Genomic DNA, 22,385 nt, shown 5'->3' with positions numbered 1-22,385 from the left:
TTCACTGCAGTGTGCCACGGCGGTACTTGAGAAGGTGCTTGTGTTCCACACCGACCATGCGTGGTAGTTTCGGAGTTGATGACAGTGCTATCGATTTATGACGTCACTCAGGCTGCATCAATATGGCCGTCACTGCCAGGGGGAGGGGCTTAGAACTGATAACTTCTAATTGCAATTTTTAGCTTTTTAGCTTAAATGTGCGCATAGGGCCGTATGCCTTTTTTATGTATAGTTAATGTCGTGGCTAGTGGCAGTAGCGTAAAATCATGATTTGTTGGTAGGACATGCCGTGACCCCTTTAATAATCGCGTCTATGTGATTGTTCCAAGATAGGTCGATTGCTATGTGAACCCCGAAAAACTTAATGGTGAGTACAGATTCTATGGGAACATTGTTCAGAGTGTAATGGCATGGTACGGGGCTATATTGCGAAATTGAAGGGTGTCAAAATCAGAAGCAAGCATAGCTTTTCAGAACCTGTATCAAGCCTCGAGATATCGAACATGAAAATAGCTTCAGAGAGCTCAGGTTGAGCTTTCTCGCTTTGCATAGGCGATGTACGCGCAATTCCTGTAACGATGCCATGTGCAACGCCCTTTTATGAATATGTAATGCGGGAAAGGCAATTTTTACGAGCTGCGAAATGCATATTTTCTATGGTCCATATCTCGAATTACGATTCTGTTTCAGAAGTTTTTTAAACTGGGTTTGCCTGCTATGTTGAAGGCCTTCAATTTGTCAGTATACTATTGTGCCGTGAAACAAAAAAAAATTAGTAGGTTACCTTTATATGGGTAATACTCGTCGTTTCGTTGTGTTCTGTTATGTACGTAATGTCCGCCTTGCTGTATTATCAACCTGCATAGACGTACCTTTCGCAGCTTTTCAAAAAATATGTATTGAATAATTTGAAACACCAAGTTTGTGTGTATGCATATATAAGCACATGTGTGCAGAAAGTTTCTACAAAAATGCCTAGTGCAGAAATTTCATCCGTTTGCATGATGAGGTCTTCCTGTTTCTTCTGCTGCCATTTAGACCTCAAAATCAAAATCAAGTTGCCACTAGCTCGCTGCGACAACATGGCAGAGTTTCTCTTCTGTGCGTTGCAACAAAGAGTTCAAATAAAGGTCAAAGCATAATTGCAGAACTGCTTGCTGGTCAGCAGAATGACAGCACAAGAGTATCACCAATAAAAACACCTGGGCATATGTTCTCTTTTCACACCTGTTAAGCAGACTTGCAGTAGTTGCAGTGTGCAGAAGTATTTTTATGATCATGTGGTTGTGAGGCACGCTATCCCGCCCATTGGTAACGGGAACAACTTTATGAAAACAGGCAAGAACAGAAAACTTGATGCTGTTGGTCCTGCGGGACAACATGTTTGCTGTCTACATGAATCACCGGCACGCAATTCTCCCTGGCCTTGTGTTTTCATAACGTTTACATTGAACACTTCACAGCGGAAATCAGTGAAGAGCAGAGTCGAACCGGAAATTGGGGAACTGTGCTGCTAAGGAAACAGAATTATGCTGCTGTCTTCTCTGTCTTATTGTGGACATCCAAACCTGGATCTGTGCAAATGAATAATACAACAAAATATGTGATCATGCCCTCCTTTATTTGATACTACCAAAAATAGGCCTCTGACAAGGAGGTTCTGGAAAGGCAGTTAAGTTTAAGCACTCTGCAACTAAAAAGAACAGATCATGTAATCAGCACAAATAACTGTGCACAATAACACCACAATTAGATTAAAAGGAAACAGTGTAAGGAGAAACGTATAATATATGCACAGAAACAGAAAAACATGAAGCAGTAATATCATATAGCGGCTACAAAACACCAAACAAGAACAAGTATACAAAAACCAGCAACAAAATTATCATAGCCAAAAGGAGGATATAGAAAGGTAAAACACGATAAAACAGCAGGAAGAAATTTTGGAATCCCCTGAAACAAGAAGGAAACCAACATGCATAGAAAAAACAAGGCTGCAAAAGTTTTATTCGGTACCAAGATAATTGAAAATCACGAACTGGTTTGACTGAGGCATATTGATTCATGCCAGAGCCATACACCGATGGCCTGCAAGGTAGTCTTGAATATGCAACTGGAAGACAAATGGGCTTAAAAAAGGACCAAATCTGAGAAAAAACTTGGAGATGAATAAAGAAGAAGTGATGGCAGGCATTTCACATCTGGTTTTTAAGCAGTTACCGCAAGCTACAGAATTATCCAAAACTGTTCTGCGCTTAGATGAATCAAAAGGACCGGAGCATAGATATTTAGAGAATTGGCAAAAGTAGGGAGAAATTACATCCACTTGACTTCCACCGGGGCAAGTAGATTTAGGAGAGCCCAGTTTTAGTATTAGGAGTGACGGTCCCACCACCAGCCTCAGACATGATAAATGTCTGCGCCATCACCGCATATAGCATTGCAATAAGGGAGTATTTACTGTTACAAATGTACTCCACCTTGAGGGATTCCCCTAAACATTTTACCAGCATATAGCATCACACCTGTTCACACCATGCAAGTGGCAACAGTACTAGCAGCACCTCTTGCTTGCATGACAACCTGGCCAGTTTGTGGTACTGGGCTACAGACTGCAGACTGCAACCATGCAAGTGGCACAGCATTAAGGGCATCCTTCACTCATGTGTAACCTGGGCTAGTTTGTGTCACTTGCTTAGGCTATGAATACATTCAGACCTTGTTGATATGTTGCCAGTTCATACGCTCAAAATCACAAACAGCAGAAATGTCTCCTCCTAGAATTACAAACAAAACCATGTGACACATTTTCCGAGCTCCTAAATTTAGTTTTGACGAATTCTGGTCGTATAATATGTTTAATGACTAACCGTAGCTGTGAAAACATTTAAACCGGCTAAACATAGCGGCAAGCAACATGAAAAACTAGTATGCAACAGCAGTCACCTACTGCGGTGGCTTCTGTGCAGTGCCCTAGTGAAGAGCACCAGAAAAGCGAAAAAGGTGCTGAAACATGCGAGCAGACCATTTTTGTGGCAACGCAACAAGAGGAGGCCGCGTTACGCCTCTGCAAAAGTGCAAAAGGCGGCAGTGTGGTGTGCGATGTTGCCACGTCCTATAAAAACCCCGGGCGGTCTAAACTGATCCAGAGCCCTACAATACAGCGTCCCTCGCAGCCCATGTGTCAATCCACGGCGTTAAACTGCTTGATTAAATTAGTACTTCTACTTGCTTACAAATGTATTGTTCTGCCTACCTTAGATTATGCTGCTATTATTTGGGGCCCGTTCATGCAAACTTACATAAAGAATATAGAGAAGGTTCAAAAGAGGGCGGCACGATACATATATAACAATTACTGACGTACATAAGTAACACATCTTTTAATCCAAGCTGGCCTCCCGACAATAACTGTGCGAGACCGTTGCTCGCGACCTAAATTTATGTATCAATTAATGAAAAGACACTACAGAACGGAGCTTACCGATTTGCGTGTTCTTTCGTCCGGATATGCGACGCCACAACGACACCAGCTAACTTTAACTCCTTTTCAGGTTCGAAATAATTGCTTTAAATACTCATTCCTTCCACGAACTATTTCCGATTGGAATAACCTCTCTAACAATGAAGTGCAGCAGCCGTAGCTGATGCTGTTCTCGCAACATATCACCTAGTTTTTATTGCATTTGCTATTTCACTGTTCTGTTGTATATGTTTATGGTTGTTTTCCCAATGGTACAGAAGAGCTTCAACTTGCACTGTTTCGTTTACTTTTGCCTGTATTTTAAAACTGCTTAGTTCGTATCCCCACCCTGCTATAATCCCAACTCCGGGGTTGCAATATCAATAAATAAATAAATATACTACGACCTGCTTACATGCAAGCAGGTGAAGTGCAGAGAAGGCAGCATGAAAAGCAAGGGCACTAAGACAGCTGCCGCAGCGCCACCCTGCACCGCATATATGCAAGGGCACAAGCCATCTGAGCATGACCAGGAAGAGATTTTGGCTCATTTTACAACCAACAGACCGGATGTCTTGCAAATTTCTTTCCGCACTTAAGACAATGCACATGTGGACTGATTTCTGCAAGCTCGAGAAGCCATTGAAACCTTATGCAAAGACACACCAGTCGACATTTCAACGAACTAAAATTGCACCACAGTCACCAGTTACATTTTCAAAATTGGGCACTTTGGATCACATATTTGTCTGGATAATGTTTTTGTGTGCACATTTCTGATGTGCATCACTGGGTTACATTTTAGTACACTGTACGAGCACACTATCAATGGACACCGCCAATGGTAGCGAGAAATTCCGTCAGCTTGACTTCCACTCAGCCTAGTAAATGAGGGGGAAAACCCAGTTTGTTTTAATATTAGGTGTGATGGTCCCAACAGCACCAGCAGACATGAGAAATGTCTGCGCCATCAGAGTATATACCATTACACCGGTTCATACCATGCAAGTAGCAACAGCACCAGCAGGGCCTGTCTCTCGCAAGACAACCCGGCCAGTTTGTAGTACTGGGCTACAGGTTGCAACTGCACGTTGCGTGAGCACACCACCACTTGAAAACCGGACCACCACTAGAAGCAACTTTTACCTTTGCGCGAGGTGTAGCACCAGAGACTTCTCACGAACTAACACACTCTAAATGGCTGTCGCCCATTCACACTGCACAATTCATGCCACACAAAAGCAAGTGGCGCCAGCGCTGAAGGCACTCTCACTCATGTACCACCCAGGCCAGTTAGTACCATTTTGCTGCAGACTAGAACTGTACGCACTGTGAGCACACCACTGGAAAGCAGGCCCACCACTGTAAGCAACTTTTACACTGCAGAGCCCACAAACACCTTTTCTCAAGGCACAAACATTGCTGGGGCCGGACAGAGTTTTCATGAACTAACACACACACTAAATGTCTGTCGCCCATTCACACCACACAAAAGCAACTTGAGCGAAAGTGGAGCCAGCACTTATTCACCTCCCTCACGTACCACCCAGGCCAGTTAGTGCCACTGCCTACAATACATCACAGGTCAGCACACTCATTAACGAGTGCACTCATATCGCGTGCATGTGACATGAGTGTGATTACGTGAGTGTGAGTGGGTGGTCGTGTCTGTGAGTGCGATTGAGTGGATGCGAGTGAGAGTGTGATTGAGCTGCCTTCCATGACGACGAGGTATGCATAACATCAGCACGGTTACACGCCTACACTTTTTTGAAAGAGCCCCAGACCAGGTCTGGACACAAAATGAACAGCAACGTTTTCCCAATTACACAAAGCGAATTCAATTTTCAACTTCTGCCTGGCTTGCAGCTGTCAAACATATTCCCAGCCTTAGTTTAAATGACAGCTTTGTTTACTGTATTTTTTCGTTTCATATATCAGTGCTGGCCACCAAAATATGAGCTATCAAACAAATGTCACACTCCACAAGTGTGCCTGAAATCTTTCCAAATCCTGTGTTATAACTTATAGCCCCCTCCCTCCAATAATGATTTTCTTACCATGCCCACAGCGTGTATGTCACTGGTGACCCATAGCTGCTGTACCCTACTTTTAGATACCTATGCATTTGCATATTTGTTACACGAAAACATTCTAAAAAATTAGGGCTCCGCAAATAATCAAAAGGTTGAATAGTTGGCCAAGCTGCCGCGGTGGCTCATTGGTTATGGCGCTTGGATACTGACCCAAAAGACGTGGGTCCGATCCCGACCGTGGCAGTTTAATTTTGATGAAGGAGAAATTCTAGACACCTGTGTACTGTGCGAAGTCTGTGCGAGAAACCCCCGGTGGTCGAAATTTCCAGAGCCCTTCACTGTGGTGTCCCGCATGGCCCGGGTTGTTTTGGGACATTGAACCCCCATAAACCACAAATGGTTAGTGAATATCATTTGCCATTTCATTCGCACCACACTTTAACTGCTCGAAGTATTAGAACTTCCTAAATGCACAAACATTACGAACACGCAGCCAAACATCGCAACACATCCAAACTACACCCGCCGGTTAGAGTAACTCATGCTTGACACATCAGTTAGCTTGCCATTTCCTCATAAAAAATATACAGCCAAGATGTGGTTAAGATTAGCTCTTGTATAAAACAAATATGGGCAGGTAGCGGCTGCACAATAGCCTCAGCATGCAAGGAGGAATTGAGTGGAGCTCTGATTGAGGACACAAATTCTGAATAACTGACTGGGGCAGCCAGGGGAGCTTCAACGAGTTAGGTGGCGAGCAGTTGGAAGCACGTCTGCCAATTGCTTGTGAATAGTGTGGCTTAACTCTGGGTATAGATTCGTGAACACACAGTAGTAGCCAGACGTGCCTCTTCACCATAGAGTATATATTTCAGTGTCGAAAAGGGAACGAAAAAAGCTTGATCACATGAAATAATTGTAATCCTAACTGCTAATTTAAAACTTTTCCATTCATTTTTATGGCCTCATATCATACCGGGACAGTCTACTATTGGAGAAGAGTAGGCATGTTGGCATATTCTTGCAGATCTCCCCGCTCAGGTGGCTTAGTGGTTAAGCATTCGGTTACCGGGCTGGACGACTCAGGTTTGACCCCAGCCACAGCGGCTCCATTTTGATAGAGGCAAAACACAAGGCATCCGTGTACTGTGCAGTGTGCGTGCACATTAAAGAACTCCAAGTGGTTGAAATTGTCCGGAGCCCTCCATTACAGCACCCGTCATAGCCTGAGTCGCTATGGGACATAAAATCCATAAACCAAACTTTCTTGTACATCTTTCCCTACGATGACAACAGCAAGGGGAAAACTCGTGATTATGGCAGAAATTTACATTTTAAATTGACATAGAAACCATGCCAGAGCAAATTGTTGTGCAGTGCTGCCTTAAAACCTTGTGGCTTTCTAAGCAGTTAAGCAACATCTTCTCGGGTTATCGCACTAGATTTAATAAATAAAACGGAGTGCAAAACATAGCATTCTTTTATTTTCGCTACAAGGTTTAGTTGTCTTAATGTTTTCCTGTCTTGCAACTATAGTCGGATGTAATTTAAGTCTGTAGCGAAGCTCGCCCCCATTCAGGACTGCCGCACAGAATTCCTCCATGACAAAAAATAGCCAACTATTAAACTTTTCTTGCTCCCAAGCAAAAAACTAATCACAAAAAAAAATTTGCTCTAGAATTGTGATACCTGGCTTGTTTAATATACTCAAGCAATAACAAGCTGATTTCGTCAACCATTGTGACTGGCCAGCAGAGTAATACAGTACGCCGTGGACAATGTCCCAGTGTTAGTAACTGCAGTTTTTTTAGTTGTATCCTACTGCAGTAGTTTCTCACATGGTTTAACCATGCTTTCTGAGCATTTCTTTTAATGTACTCAAAAACGCAGACTGACACTTTACTGCTATGCCTTGCCTACCAATGGCAGTACTACTGTCTGCAAAAGCGGTTCCTTGTACCTGCGTTAACGTGAGTTATTTTACTGACAGTACTTTCAAAACCACCTTCGCATTCTCAACGCTATTTTAATAAAATCCTATGCATCCTGGTTAATGTCACACTCAATATTGCCACTGCATGGCACCCAGGCAGTGTGGCAAAGGTTGCATTAATAAAGGAATTTCCAGACTCCAATCGCTACGAAAATACGATGGTTTATGGTTTCTGGGGTTTTAACGTCCCAAAGCGACTCAGGCTATGAGGGACGCCGTAGTGAAGGGCTCCGGAAATTTCGACCACCTGGGGTTCTTTAACGCGCACTGACATCGCACAGTACACAAGCCGTCGTGGCGGAATGAAAGCAGAAGCATCCCTTTCTTGAACAAGGAAGTGAGACTACCATATTAAAAAAATTAGGTTGAAATTCTTCTGCTGCGTTTCAAAGCTCCGAATCAGAGTATTCGTTTAGTGGGGAAAGGAGCCTTTGATTGCTGCTAAAAAAACGTCTGCAAAAGTCAGTATATTGTCCCTTTAAATCAGCTTAGCCTGGAGTCATATCAATAAGATGTACACTATGAATTGAAGGGCAAGGAAGAGGGGCAGACTATGTCTGAATTGACAAGATCAGCAGTTTAAGGTACAATATAGCTAGCTTGACATGAGAAAGTAATGTCTTAATAGATATAAATTTCTTACTTCCGGGACAAAGATCAGTGGTTCCGTTAGAGTTGGATTAATCGGAGTCTACTGGATATGTATGGCTTTTACAAGGCTTACTGTATTGCAATAGCTAAAAATACTTGTCACAGTAAAACTGCACTGATGCAATTTCCAGGGGACTACAAGAAAAGCATGCACCATAAACATAAGAAAAACATACGCCATAAACACATGATGTAATTGTGTTCAGGAGCGCGTTATGTAGTCGTGCTCTCTCAGAATGTGAATACATGGATCATAATCCGCGATGCGGATAGGTGGACCTTGTTGACATTCAAGCTGCTGTCTCAAATGCTCCCCTTCAGAACATGTTGCAGCTGATGTAGAAGCGGTGGCATTGCTACGTTTGGGACAATACCTTGACTGCTTTTATTGTCGCCTATTGGCAGGCGGTGGCCTGGGATAGATGGTGGTTCCTCCTCTTTGTCGGCACACCCCCTGATAACCTGCACAAGTTTGCCAATGTATTCACGCACCAATTCTCCCACTTTTGGGTCAGTTGATGTTTCTTTACCGAATTTACGTGTAAGAACAGAAAGCTCAATGTCAACGCCTGTAAAAGCATTTGAGTCTTGTGACTGAATCATGTCACTTTATATGCTGTCAAATAGTGCTGCAGGCTTATCATCTGGGAATGAATCATCTGCAGATGAGTACTCACTGGCTGACTCGTGAATAGGAGGCTCATCCAGTACGAATGAATGGTCATCTGCAGAAAACAAAACAGAAGATGGATCCTGAATGACTGGCTCATCAACAGTTGCATCCCTTCTCCGCAGCTCCCACTGCACAACTGCATGGACCTGGTGGCATCTTTTCATGCACAGAAAAACTCCCTACAGCTCCACTGCAACCTGTGGAAAGAAGTGTTACATTCAGGGTAGCTAAGCATGCACGCTTGACACTGTGTGTCCTTCCTGACAACAGTGGGGCCAGTACGTTCTACAAATCGTGACTGCACATACCACTTTCCATCAGAAAAGTCTTGTCATGCCAGACTTGGAGACTTCCACTCCTGCAGCATGCTTCTTGAATTAGTCTTCTGTGCGATGGTCTGCCCTGCGCTTCACTTGACAGATCAGCTGCTTCATTATCCGGTCAGTAAGCCAATTTCATCAGACACCAGCAGCCTGTCGAACCGCCAGTTCTGAACCCTCCCAAATAACTTTTCTTGAGCTCATTATGCATTGACTCAAGATGGTTGTTAGTAGTCAATCCGGTGCACTGCCTGTAGAAAAGAGCCCACTGTTCTGGGCGCTTAGCATATACCCTCTCAAAGTACTCAACAAACTCAACGCACTCAACAAACTCCTTTAAAGTACGGAACTCTGACAGCTCCTTGTGCAAGTCCTCTTCACTTTTGCTGGTCCACATTGCATTCAGCTTCTCCTGCACAACTTCTCGGCTTTGGCTGTCAGTTACAATGGTCATGTTGCACTTCCAGCTCCGACTGATGTGCCACACACACAGCAGACGTTTCACAGGGTTCCCCATGACCTTTCCCAGTCACTTGCATATGGTGGTGCATTATCTGACATGAATGCACCACAGCTAACTCATGTGCAAGCCTGTCCCTGATTGCAGTAAAAAATCTTACCATGAGATCCTCAGACACATTGAAAGAGAGGACGAAGGCACACGGAATGCCTGACCCACGATTTCCTATGACCATCACATTTCTAAGTTGGTGCTTATAGCGATTTGTGCCATGAGTTGCATCAACACACACTGCGCTTTGATCATGCATTAGTATCATGTGACCCTGGGTAGTGTTCATCATTGCCATCACAAACTCACCAATACTTTCTTCTCTCAGTTTATCTGGCTCTGTATACAGCAGAGCACCTTGATCCTCTAGCTCGACGATCCACTTCTGTGTACTGACATAGTCATTAAAATTTTTCTTCACTTCACTGCCAATATTAAACTTCATCTTTATGTTCTGAACCTGTGATGGGGTCAGAAGGTGAAGCCTGTCTAGTGGAGCTCTGGCAGGTAAACGTGCATCTGAAAGAATAACCCTACGAGGGACCTGCAGCTTCAGCTTCCGTGCAATGTCCTTCTGGTCAGCAATTGACAAGGGATGGTACCGTAGCTCTTTCTCATGGCCACAGTGCTCAGCTTGATAGTCTACTATCACATTTCCATTTTTTTCAATGACATCTATTGTCCCCAAGCTGGTATGTTTCCTTGTTATATCAGTTACTTAATTTCATAAACGTGTGCATCCCAACACGACGAATCATTTGACACCAGGAGCGCAGCCAGGGAGGGGGGGAGGGGGGGAAGGGGGGAGGGTTTATGAGCCTTCAGCCCGCCCCCGAAATTTTTTCGAACTGTCACGCACCGCTGACCAGAACAGCCACCGGCGCCGGAAGTCATTCCGGGTTTTCTCACTACTCACCTACAGTGCCTTTTTCAGACTAGAGAAGATATTCTGGCGCAAACAGGCAATTACGGGCATAAAAGGGCAATTCCGAAAATGTGCGACTGTTCATACCGCTGAAATTTGTGGCGTTCATTGTTACAGTTAGCATCATGATCAAAATTACCGTGCGATTACGAAAATCTTGAGGACATCGATAACCAATTTTGATTGACCTTGCTCATTGAAAGCCCTGCCCACGCGATGTTTAACGACCTACACTCTCGGATATTGGTGATTTCAACTTGCGGCATCATTCGTGGCTTTCGTTTGTCCTTTTTTCTTTTTTATCTACCTGCTTTTTCTTTGAATCAAAGGAATACCCTTCCGTAATTGTGGGTGCGGAATAATTGTCGCCGTGCAGGCAGTTAAAAAATGAATACTTTCGTATTAATTTCTGCATTGTTCGTCTATTATTCTAACCATATGGTGCTGTCGCGACCGCAGCGTGGCCCAAGTACATACCGCGACTTCAGCAGTCAGTTTTGTTCTTGCTTGGATCGTCTGTTTTTTCGTGTGTAAAGTTTACTATCTGCGATTGCGCAAGATGTTTATTTGCCCTGTTTGACGCATATTGTACAGTGACGTTTGCTTAGATACGTGGATTTAATGCAGACATACGTGTATTTAAATATCGTGCTGCAAGGTTTTGCGCATAGATAGAGCGACATTGTTTCGAGTGACACTTTCTTGTCCTTTATCAAGTTGTATCTTCGCATTTCTAATACTCCAGTTTATATTCTCACTTCTAATGTATAATTTCCAGAACTCCTCGTTTATACATGTGCTCGCTGTTTCGAATAAAATTTCGATGCAATTACTCGCAATACATGACCGGTAGCAGCTGCTGCTGCGTAGTACACTGGAACGAAGGACAGCGTCATTGAGATTTTTCTCTGGCCGTTGGATATTGGCACAGAATCAATCAATCCAGTGGCGCCATACTGCGGCCGACCTGTTTTAGATGGGACTTGCCCTGCCTTGCGCATTCTAGGGGCTAGAGGTTTTATCTTCGTCCTCGCTCGAGCTCCCTGCTGTCTTGCACGCCGAGCACGTCGAATTAAACCTGGCTTGAGAGCTTCGACCGTTTATCGGTGACATATTTGGTGAAGCCGCTGGGTAACGGTCCATGTACGCTGACCTCGAGGACACTCTTGACGTCAGTTCCCAACGCGTGGCTACAAAACCAGTCCACAAGGCGAGCCGCCGCCTGCGAGGCCTACAATCAGAGTTCGGCGAACTCGCAAGATCAGCAAGGGCCATGACGTCCGCTACGGCTAGCCAGACAAGTGAGCTTCCCGGGAATGCCCCGCCGTTCGTCCTTCACACGCCTCGGTCGGCCCCATCATTCCACGGTGAGAGGTTTGAGGACGTCGAAGACTGGTTGGCCAGCTTTGACCGTGTGGCGGGCTTCAACGAGTGGGACGGTGAGCGCAAGCTGCGCAACGTCTACTTTGCGCTGCAGGACTCGGCCAAAACGTGTTTTGAGAACCACGAAGCTTCGTTTACCACCTGGGAGGCTTTTCGTCGAGAGCTGCTAGCGACATTTACTAGTAGCGAAAGAAAAGAGAAGGCTGAAATTGCCCTGCGCTCAAGATCACAGCAGCCGAATGAGAGCGTCGCGATGTTCATCGAGGACATGACGCGACTGTTCAATCGGGCTGACCCTGCTATACCCGAAGCCCAGAAGGTACGCCACTTAATGCGTGGCGTAAAAGAGCAGCTATTTGCCGGACTGGTCCGTGACCCGCCATGAACAGTGTCCGACTTCACCAATGAGGCAACGAGCATGGAGCGTTCTTTGCAAGAACGGGGCGCGCACTACAGCCGTCAGACTAGTGTAGCAGCCGCTTACCACTATACGCCCGCGTCGCTACCCACTGAGGAGCTTCGAGAGCTTGTGAGGAGCCCGGTGCGCGAAGAACTCGAGAAAATTTGCTTCGAAGCTCCACAGGCCAGCGTCGCTGCCATAACAGACGTGGTCCGAGATGAAGTCCGGCGAGCTGTTCAGTCGCCACTAGCTCCGCAGCCAGCGCCCTATGTGATGACATACAGTCAAGCCCTACAAAGTCGTCCTGGGTCAGTGAGACAAGCCTTTTCCACCGTCACTCCTGTGCCTTCACCGCGGTACCCAACTGCAGCTGTACCCGTCGTAGCGCAGGAGCCCCTGTCCACCATGAGCAAAGCGCGCATTTGGCGTACGCCAAACAATAGGCCGCTCTGCTACCACTGCGGGGAGCCTGGCCACATCCTCCGCCACTGCCCCTACCGCAGAATGGGCTTAAGGGCTTAAGGGGGTTTTCACCTGACGCACCTCGACCACGCTACGGAGAACGGCCGCGGGACATCGAGCAGTATCTGTTTGATAACGTGCAGCCAACGACCTCGCGGCGACGCCAGTCCCGGTCGCCATCCCCAAGGCGGTTTTCTTCGCCATGCCGCCCGTCTTTTCCTAGCCAGTTCAGAGGCGCGTCCCCACATCGGGAAAACTGAAGACGGCGTCCCCCGGGGATAGGGCCGCCGCTATTGGATCAAGTCAAGAGCCTCCACCCGACGATTCGCGATTACGATCCGACCGACGACGACTTCACCCGACGACCTCAACGACAACGACGTGCTGCGACCGACTGGTGTCTGCCGAAATCCCAGTAATCGCTGATAATCACGATGTGACCGCACTTGTGGATACCGGCGCTGATTTCTCTGTAATAAGCAGTCGGTTAGCCATGGCCCTCAGAAAGGTTCTCACCCCTTGGTCTGGACCACAGATCCGCACCGCCGGCGGCCATGTGGTTACGCCAATTGGCGTCTGCCCGTCACGAATCCAGATCCATGGTTCTACTTTCCGTGGTTGATTTGCTGTGCTGCCCGAGTGCTCCAAAGACCTGATACTTGGTTTGGATTCCCTTTGGGAGTACGGTGCTGTCGTCAGCCTTCAGGAGCTGGTTGTGACATTATCCACTCAACCCCCTCTTGACAGCGATCCCGAGCCACGCGGGACTATGTTACGCGTCTTTGACGACCACGTATTAATCCCGTCGAGAGCTAGCATCTTTGTTACTGTAGATGGCGACATCATCACTGGAACTCGTGTCATCGCTGAAGCCAACATGTCGCTGCTCCTTGGTCGGCAAGTCTTAGTCGCTCGCGGAATTGTCGAGCTGAACAATGGCCGAACCGAGCTCTTGGTAACCAATTTTGGCTGTGAACCTCAGTGTTTGCCTGGCAGAACACTTATTGCGTATTTCGAAGGACTCGGCGAATTCGCGGGACAGCACGGTTTGTCCGAAGCCTCGGCATCATTGGAGGCACCGACCACTCCCATAAAAACGGACGTGATCCCGAACCTTTCGTCTAATCAGAAACGCTGCCTTGAAAGCGTTATCCTGTCTTTCTGTGACTTGGCTCGCCTCGACCTCTAAGGTTAGGCAGACACCGCTCACAAAGCACCGAATTATAGTCGACGCCAACCAGCGGCCGTTATGTCATCCGCCTTACCGAGTCTCTTCAAAGCAGCGTGAGGGCATTCGCCGCCAAGTTCAAGAAATTCTCTAGGACGACGTGATACAGCCGTCGACGAGCCCGTGGGCGTCACCTGTTGTTCTAGTAGCAATGAACGATAGAAACCTACGGTTCTGCGTTGATTACCGACGTTTAAACAGTCACAAAAAATATGTTTATCCTCTGCCGCGCATTGATGACTACCTGGATCGGCTGCGCCACGCCAAGTACATCTCATCGCTAGATTTACGCAGCGGCTATTGGCAAATCGAGGTGGACGAACGCGACCGGGAAAAGACAGCCTTTATCACACCGGACGGTCTGTACGAATTCCGGGTGCTCCCTTTCGGCCTGTGCTCGGCTCCTGCAACCTTCCAGCGGATGATGGATACCGTTCTTGCCGATCTGAAATGGCAGTCCTGTCTCGTGTACTTGGATGACGCTGTCATCTTCTCTGATACGTTTGAAGAGCACCTGAGACGCCTGCGCGCTGTGTTCGAAGCAATTCGGTCAGCCGGATTTTCCCTGAAGCCCGACAAGTGCCACTTCGCTTTCGAAGAGTTGAAGTTTTTGGGCCACATCGTGAGTGCTAAAGGGGTTAGCCCCGACCCCGATAAGACTGCCGCCGTGGCTGCTTTTCCTTTGCCCACCGATAAGTGAAGCGTGCGCCGCTTTCTGGGTCTCTGCGCCTATTATCGACGTTTTGTGCAGAACTTCTCCAAGATTGCTGAGCCCCTTACCCGCCTCACGAAAGATTCCGAACCGTTTTTCTGGGGCCCGGAGCAACAGAAGGCCTTTGAAGACCTCCGCACTCGTCTCCAAAGTACGCCCATCCTTGGACACTTCGACCAGTCGGCCGCCACTTAACTGCACACAGACGCCAGCAACATCGGGCTCGGTGCGGGCCTTGTGCAGTGGCAGGATGGTCTTGAACGCGTAATCGCATACGCGAGCCGCACCTTGTTACAATCTCAGGCAAACTATTCCACCACCTAAAAAGAATACCTGGCCGTTGTGTGGGCAGTGACCAAATTCCGCCAGTACTTATATGGCCGCCCTTTCATGGTCGTCAGCGACCACCCCTCGCTCTGTTGGCTGGCGAACCTCAAAGGTCCATCGGGACGGCTTGCACGCTGGAGCCTTCGACTTCAGGAATTCGATGTCACCATCGTCTATAAGTCTGGTAGGAAGCACAGTGATGCCGACTGCTTGTCTCGTGCTCCTATCGAGGACCCCCGAGCTGACCCCGACGACGATTCAGTTTTTCTTGGCGCCATCTCCACGTGCGTTCTGATTCAACACAAAAAGACGACAGTGAGCTACGGCCCCTCATTGAGTATTTGGAAGGAAGCGCTCAGTCTCCCCCACGAATCTTCTCACGCGGACTGTCGTCGTTCTGTTTACGCGACGGCATCCTGTATAAGAAAAATTACAGGCCGACAGAAGCTGTTTATCTGCTCGTCGTGCCTACGGCTCTTCGCGACGAAGTCCTGCAGGCGTGCCACGATGACCTATCTTCTGGTCACCTGGGGTTTTGTCGAACTTTGGCACGAATACGGCAAAAGTACTACTGGCCCAGGGTTGCTGCAGTTCTGAAGCATTACGTAAGAACATGCCGCGAGTGCCAGCGTCGCAAGACGCCGCCGACTAAGCCAGCCGGCCTATTGCAGCCTATTGATCCGCCTCAGGTCCCCTTCCGTCAAGTCGGCATGGACGTACTCGGCCCATTTCCGGAGTCCTCACTGGGCAACCGCTACATTGTGGTCGCCACCGGCTACCTCAGCCGATACTGTGAAAGTAAACCTCTTCCCCGTGGTACCGCTACCGAAATTGCGATCTTTTTTATCCAAAACATTGTGCTTCGTCACGGTCAACCCACCATCATTTTAACTTACAGGGGAACAGCGTTCACCTCGGCCCTTACGCAGGAGGTTATGCGCCTGAGCGGCACCAGTCACTGCAAGACAACCGCTTACCACACTCAAACCAACGGCCTCACCGAACCACTCAACAAGACGATCGCCGACATGATTTCCATGTATGTCGATGCGGACCACCGGAACTGGGACGCCATACTCCCGTACGTCACATTTGCTTATAACACTGCAGTCCAGGAAACGACGTGCTTCACTCCTTTTCGTTTAGTACATGGTCGCGAAGCCACAACCATGCTTGATGCAGTGCTACTTCCAGCTAGCACTACCTCCTCTGTTACGGGTGCAGCCCAATTTGTTCGTTACGCTGAGGCCGCCCGCCAACTCGCCCGACAGCGCATCCGGCACCAGCAGGTTCTCGACGCTCGGCGCTATAACCTCCGCCACCGAAATGTGCGTCACCAGCGCGGCGAACAAGTCTAGGTGTGGAGCCCAATCCGCATGCGAGGGTGCTCTGAGAAGCTTATACAGCGATATTTTGGCCCCTACGAGGTACTCCGTCAAGTCAGTGAGGTGAACTATGAAGTTCTTCTCCAGGGAACAGTTCGCTCCTCTAGACGGCCTACCCCCGAAGTAGTCCATGTCGCACGGATGAAGCCGTACCACGCCCGCTAGCTCTTCAGGCGTGTCTACACCAGCCGCCAGAACATTTGACGTCCCTTGCCTTCCTGCTTCTGATTGTTGCGGCACCGAGTCGTTGCCCTTCAGAGAGGGGGAGTATTGCCACAGTACCAATCAATCCAGTGGCGCCATACTGCGGCCGAACTTTTTCAGATGGGACTTGCCATGCCTTGCACACAGTAGGGGCTAGAGGTTTTTATCTTCTTCCTCGCTCGAGCTCCCTGCTGTCATGCACGCCGAGCACGTCTAATTAAACCTGGCTTGAGTGCTTCGACCGTTTATCGGTGACAATATGTACCAAATTCTAAAGGCTCTTGAAAGACACATATTCATTGAAATGTTGGTCTTTTGCTTGCTCATTTCATGCGTACGTTTTTCACATCAGCGCCATGCATTTCTTTGCTGGTTTCGGACTGATATTCTTTTATACTTCTTGTGATATTTTTTTACTAATTACATACGCAGAAACACGGAACCATTGGTATCAGTTATATCTGCGATGATTTTTAAGACATACGAATACACTCTTTTATTTAAAGAATGCATATTTCACTCTTCTAGACAGTGCGTAGCGCTATAATACACAATGGCATTGTCAATGACCATGCAGTTATTATTGTGTGTGATTCCGCCACAAATTCTATGAGGAGGCTGCCAGGTAAGGTACATTGTCCGTCCTCACAGAGGCTATAATTTCCTCGTCAACAGCACGCCGTGCGAAAACTAGGCGGCAGAGTTCAGTAACCTCGAAGGACTCAGGTTAGACGGAAAAGTCCACACGGTATGGGCCTATGTACCCCACTCCTCATAAACACACTCAGAGGAGTCATCCATGGACTCCGCTCCAACGAAACCCAAGAATCGCTCATGGCATCTCGGGGGGGGGGGGGGGGGGGGGGAGGGGGGGATTCTTGGCTCCTCCACAACGGCCCTTCTCGATTTCACTGTGCCATGTCTGCCTCGAACGGTCTACCAAGGAGGAGCGGAGTTTCTCCGCCATCCGTATCTTCCAGCGCGGCAGTTTTGCTCGACGTGCATGCAACCGAGCCACCGGCCCGTCGTATGCCCCAACCCCGAAGCCAAGGTGTGTCGTCTGTGCAATGCCAGTGACCCACGTGCGACACACAAATGCCAACCCAAGTGCGGCCTCTGCGGGGACCAGCACGAAACTGGCGCGAGAGGATGCCCGCGATGCGCTAGCCACCCGTTTTGTGACAGAGCGTCGCCAGCTCTCAGTCGGTAGCGAAGACTCCGAGTCAGGCGTCGGTGAGAACAACGAAAGGAATTTTATACGTTATGTACAGAGCATTATACAGGACGAGATCGGCACAGGGGCCCAGAGCTAGCAGCAAACGCGACAGTTCTCGCACGGTGACGTCCGGCGTGGCTCCAACGCGTCACACATCACACTCCACTCGGGAGCGGCACACTCAGCGCGAGCTCGGAAGATCGGAGTCCAGAGTCCTCTCCAGGCGGCAGCGTTGGGGCTTATATAGCCCCGAGAAACGGTCGTCACACAAACGGACCAATAAAAATCCAGCACTTGACAGCCGTTCGAGAGGTCCAACCAGCGACCGCGCTGGCCACCCGCTTCAAGTTTGCCGCGCGCGGTGACTCCCAGGGGGAAAGGGGAACCGGCGCCTGGCTGTCTAGCAATGTTGCAACACGTTTGGACATGCTGCTCGCCGATGCTTCTCCAAAGAGCGCTGCTGCCTAGCGGCGCAGTATCTTTAGACAGTTTTAGCTGTGCGTACGCAAGTGCTTGCGTACCCAAAGAGCTACGGCGCTGCGTGCGTTACGCTGTCCGCTCCGAAGTATAGTTTTAGCTGACCGTGCCGTAGCGTCCCTCAGGCGCACGTGGCGCCATCTAGTGACAAGAAGTCAAACCACATCAACGCTCGGTTGAAGAAAATTTCATCCGTGATTACTGATAACTACTGTGAGTGCATTGGGAGCCTTTTTTGTTCCAAGAAGAAAAACTATGCAAACCGAAGAAAATGCATGATCCGGCTAAAAGTTAGAAAACTGCTTCGCCAGGTGTCGTTGCTACGAGGAAAACACACTGAATATAGTTAGGCCTAGGAGCTTGAAGATCGCCAAATTATCTGAAAAACAGGGGCTAGTTATCGCTTATACCACTACGTGTGGGCAAGATTAGGCGAAATAAAAGCGAACCGCTACCATTTGAGCGAGCTATTGCGTCGAAGAATCCAGCGGCGACATGTATTTATTCCGAAGCGGGCGAGCAGGGCGCCGCCATCTTGTCAAAGTTAGCGTACGCAAGCCACGCAAGCGCCGCAACGCAAACTCCGCTGGCTACCGTACGCAAGGCTACCGTACGCAAGACGCAAGGCTTGCGCTTGCGTTCTGCGCATGCGCACTACCGTCCCCGCAAACTCCTCGCGTACGCTAACTCTTAGCGTACGCACAGCTAAAACTGTCTTTTGTTTGACAAGGGAGCGTTAGGGCGCGGTCTCCTTGCGGCGCAGCACCGGGCTAGTCCAAGGGGCCTGTCCAAGAGCGTTCGCAGGAGAATTTGTGCATCTTGTAAATGTGGAAACCGGGCTGGTTGTCCGGGCACAACAGCATCCCCGCCCTCAGATAAGGCGCCGGGAAGACGAGCTGCTTCCACGTGGCTCGGATGTCAGGCGCGCACGTTCGTCAGGCTCTTCGAAGTTCACGTCCAGTGTCCGGACGCCAGACAGCTTCACGTACCCAGGTCCCACTCGCCGGGCCAGGATCGCTGCTCACAGCGTTTTCGCCAAGGCATCTCGACCAGCTTTGCTCGGGTCGTTCCGACGCCCTTGCTTCTCGCCCCAGGTCGTGGTTGGTCATTCTGCAGCTTGCAAAACCGACCGGCAAAAGGCAACACCCAACACAAGCAAGTGCCCTCTGTCTCCCGTCAAACACCAGACAAGGCCATAATCCAAATCAACCTAACTAAATTGGTGTCCCCTTTTTGCTCCCGCTGCAACAAGAGACAGGTGTACGATCTGGTACACAAGGTTCAAACAACAATTTTGCAAATCAACAAAACGCCAAAATATCAGGAACCATTATAATCATCAATACTAATGAAAATAGAATGATCCCCTTGAAATCACTTGGACCGAAAACACACTACTGAGGAAGCAAATGAGGTCATTCATTTTTGCCCCGATCTTCCTGCGAACATGACAGGTTGTCGCGAAGCGAAATAAGGTAAATAACGAGGTCACTGAAAGAAGCGAGGCCTAGAATGCACGACCTAGAGCATCTGCGTTCGCGTTCAACCTTCCCTTCTTATAACGGATGACGAGGTTGTGCTGCTGGAGGGTCATGCTCTACCTCAGCAAGCCACTTTTAGACGACATGTTACTTAACCAAGTGAGAGGGCAATGGTTCTGTTTCCACAATAAACTTAGAACCGGAGACATAACTAGCCAGCTTCTGCACTGCCCACACAACGCAGGTGCACTCTTTCTCAGAGGTACTGTATGCCTCTTCCCTACAACTTAGTTTGCGACTCGAATACAAAATTGGTCGTTCATGACCACTAGCATCTTCTTGGCGTAGCACCGCTCCCATGCCGCGATCACTCGCGTCACATTGAATGATGAAACCTTTCGAAAGGTCTGGTGCTGTCAGAACCGGCTTATGGCTCAATGCTCGCCTCAGCATTTGAAACGCATTTTTTTTCTTCGGGTCCCACGTCACCTTAACGGGCTCAGACTTCCGAAGCGCGTCTGTTAGCGGGCTGGCAAGGTCAGAGAAGTCTCTCACATAGTGTTGGTAATATCCAGCTAAACCTAAAACTTAGTGGTTGGCCGGGGATAGTTCACAATAGCGGCTACTTTGATGTCGGAAGGTCTACGCCGGCCGCGCCCTACCACATGGCCCAAGTAAGTCACTTCACCGCAACCTAGGTGACATTTAGCTGGTTTCACCGTAAGGCCTGCCTCTTTCAACCTGCTCAATACGTCACGCAAGTGCTCCAGTTGTGCTTCCCAAGTGTTCGAAAATATGGCAATATCCTCGAGGTACGGTAAGGCGAACTCGCCCAAACCATAAAGCACTCTGTCCATCAGACTAGAAAAACAGTACGGCGCGTTTTTGAGTCCGAAGCTCAACATGAGTGGGCGGAACGTTCCAAACGAGGAAACGAACGCGGCGCAGCGGCTAGCCCGTTCCGTAAGGGGTACTTGCCAATAGCCTCACACGACGTCCTGGGTAGGTATATAATTTGGCTTCGACACCGTCTCTACCCTTTCTTCCAGGTTCGGTATCGGATATGTCTGATCTCGGGTTTTCGCGTTCACACGCCGATAATCGACGCATGGCCTCGGATCTTTTCCCGGAACCTCGACTAGTATCAGGGGCGATGTGTAATCGCTCTCACATGGGACAATAACCCCCAAGTGACGCATGCGCTGAATCTCCTCAGCCATGATTTTTTTTCTGCGCGGGTGAACAACGATACGGTTTACTGCGGATCGGTTGCTCAGATGATAACTCGATGTCGTGCTCTAGGACCGTGGTCCTTCCGGGACGGTTCGAAAAAACCTCCTTAAACTCTGCAACGATTCCCTTTAAGTCCTACTTTTGAGCGGCACTTAGACGCGCGTTCAACGTAAGGTGTTCCAACATTAACTCTAAACCACATTATTTCATGTCAGCCGTCGTCAGGATTTCGGCCCCTTCCTCATCAGCAGCATTTACCGTCATGCTTACAATCGCGTGACGCTGAATGTATGGTTTCATCAAATTGGTGTGATAAATTTTATTGGGCCTTCTTCCTAATTTAACTTCGTAGTTGGTATCGGAAAGCTTCGATACAACCTTTGCGGGCCCCTCCCAGTGAACCTCGAGCTTGTTTTTCTTCGACGGTCGCAGCAACATCACTTGGCTACCCACTTCAAAAGTGCGTTTTTTTGCTGACTTGTCGTAATATTCCTTTGACAAGGTTTGCGCCGTCTTCATGTGGTTCTCTACAATATCTTGTTTTCCCGAGCCTCTGGAGGAGGTCGAGGACGTAGGAGCGTACATTTGGGTCGTCGTCACTGCCCTATTTACACCCTCAGCATCCCTTGGTTTTCAAAACACTCTTACTAGGCTTGAAACACACAAGGTTGACGCAATGCTACACAATGTCCATCTCGAAGCTACAATAACATGTGTCAGGGAAAGCATGGTGTTTGAGGTATACTTCAGGCACTCACCGCGCCGAGGTAGCTGATGTCGGTCAATCCCGTAGCTGCCATCCAGTGTTGTGACTTTGAGGTGGTCCCGTAGCGCTCGCCACCCGTTTTGTGACAGAGCGTCGCCAGCTCTCAGTCGGTAGCGAAGACTCTGAGTCAGGCGTCGGTGAGAACAACGAAAGGGATTTTATACATTATGTACAGAGCATTATACAGGACGAGATCGGCACAGGGGCCGAGAGCTAGCAGCAAACGCGACAGTTCTCGCACGGTGACGTCCGGTGAGGCTCCAACGCGTCACACATCACACTCCACTCGGGAGCGGCACACTGAGTGCGAGCTCGGAAGATCGGAGTCCGGAGTCCTCTCCAGCGTTGGGGCTTATATAGCCCCGAGAAACGGTCGTCCCACAAACGGACCAATAAAAATCCAGCACTTGACAGCCGTCCGAGAGGTCTAACCAGCGACCACGCTGGCCACCCGCTTCAATTTTGCCGCGTGCGGTGACTCCCAGGGGGAAAGGGGAACCGGCATATGGCTGTCTAACAATGTTGCAACACGTTTGGAC

At 48.6% G+C, this 22,385-nt stretch overlaps 1 pseudogene; it reads right to left on the bottom strand.

Moving 5' to 3' along the window:
* Window positions 1-21,059: 21,059 nt before the first annotated feature.
* Window positions 21,060-22,086, bottom strand: LOC144098126 (uncharacterized; annotated as a pseudogene).
* Window positions 22,087-22,385: the final 299 nt, after the last annotated feature.

The sequence above is a fragment of the Amblyomma americanum genome, chromosome 7, assembly GCF_052857255.1.
Source record: "Amblyomma americanum isolate KBUSLIRL-KWMA chromosome 7, ASM5285725v1, whole genome shotgun sequence".
NCBI lineage: Eukaryota > Metazoa > Arthropoda > Arachnida > Ixodida > Ixodidae > Amblyomma > Amblyomma americanum.
Note: the sequence above shows the minus strand (reverse complement) of the source record. Positions and strands in the feature narration are given on the sequence as shown.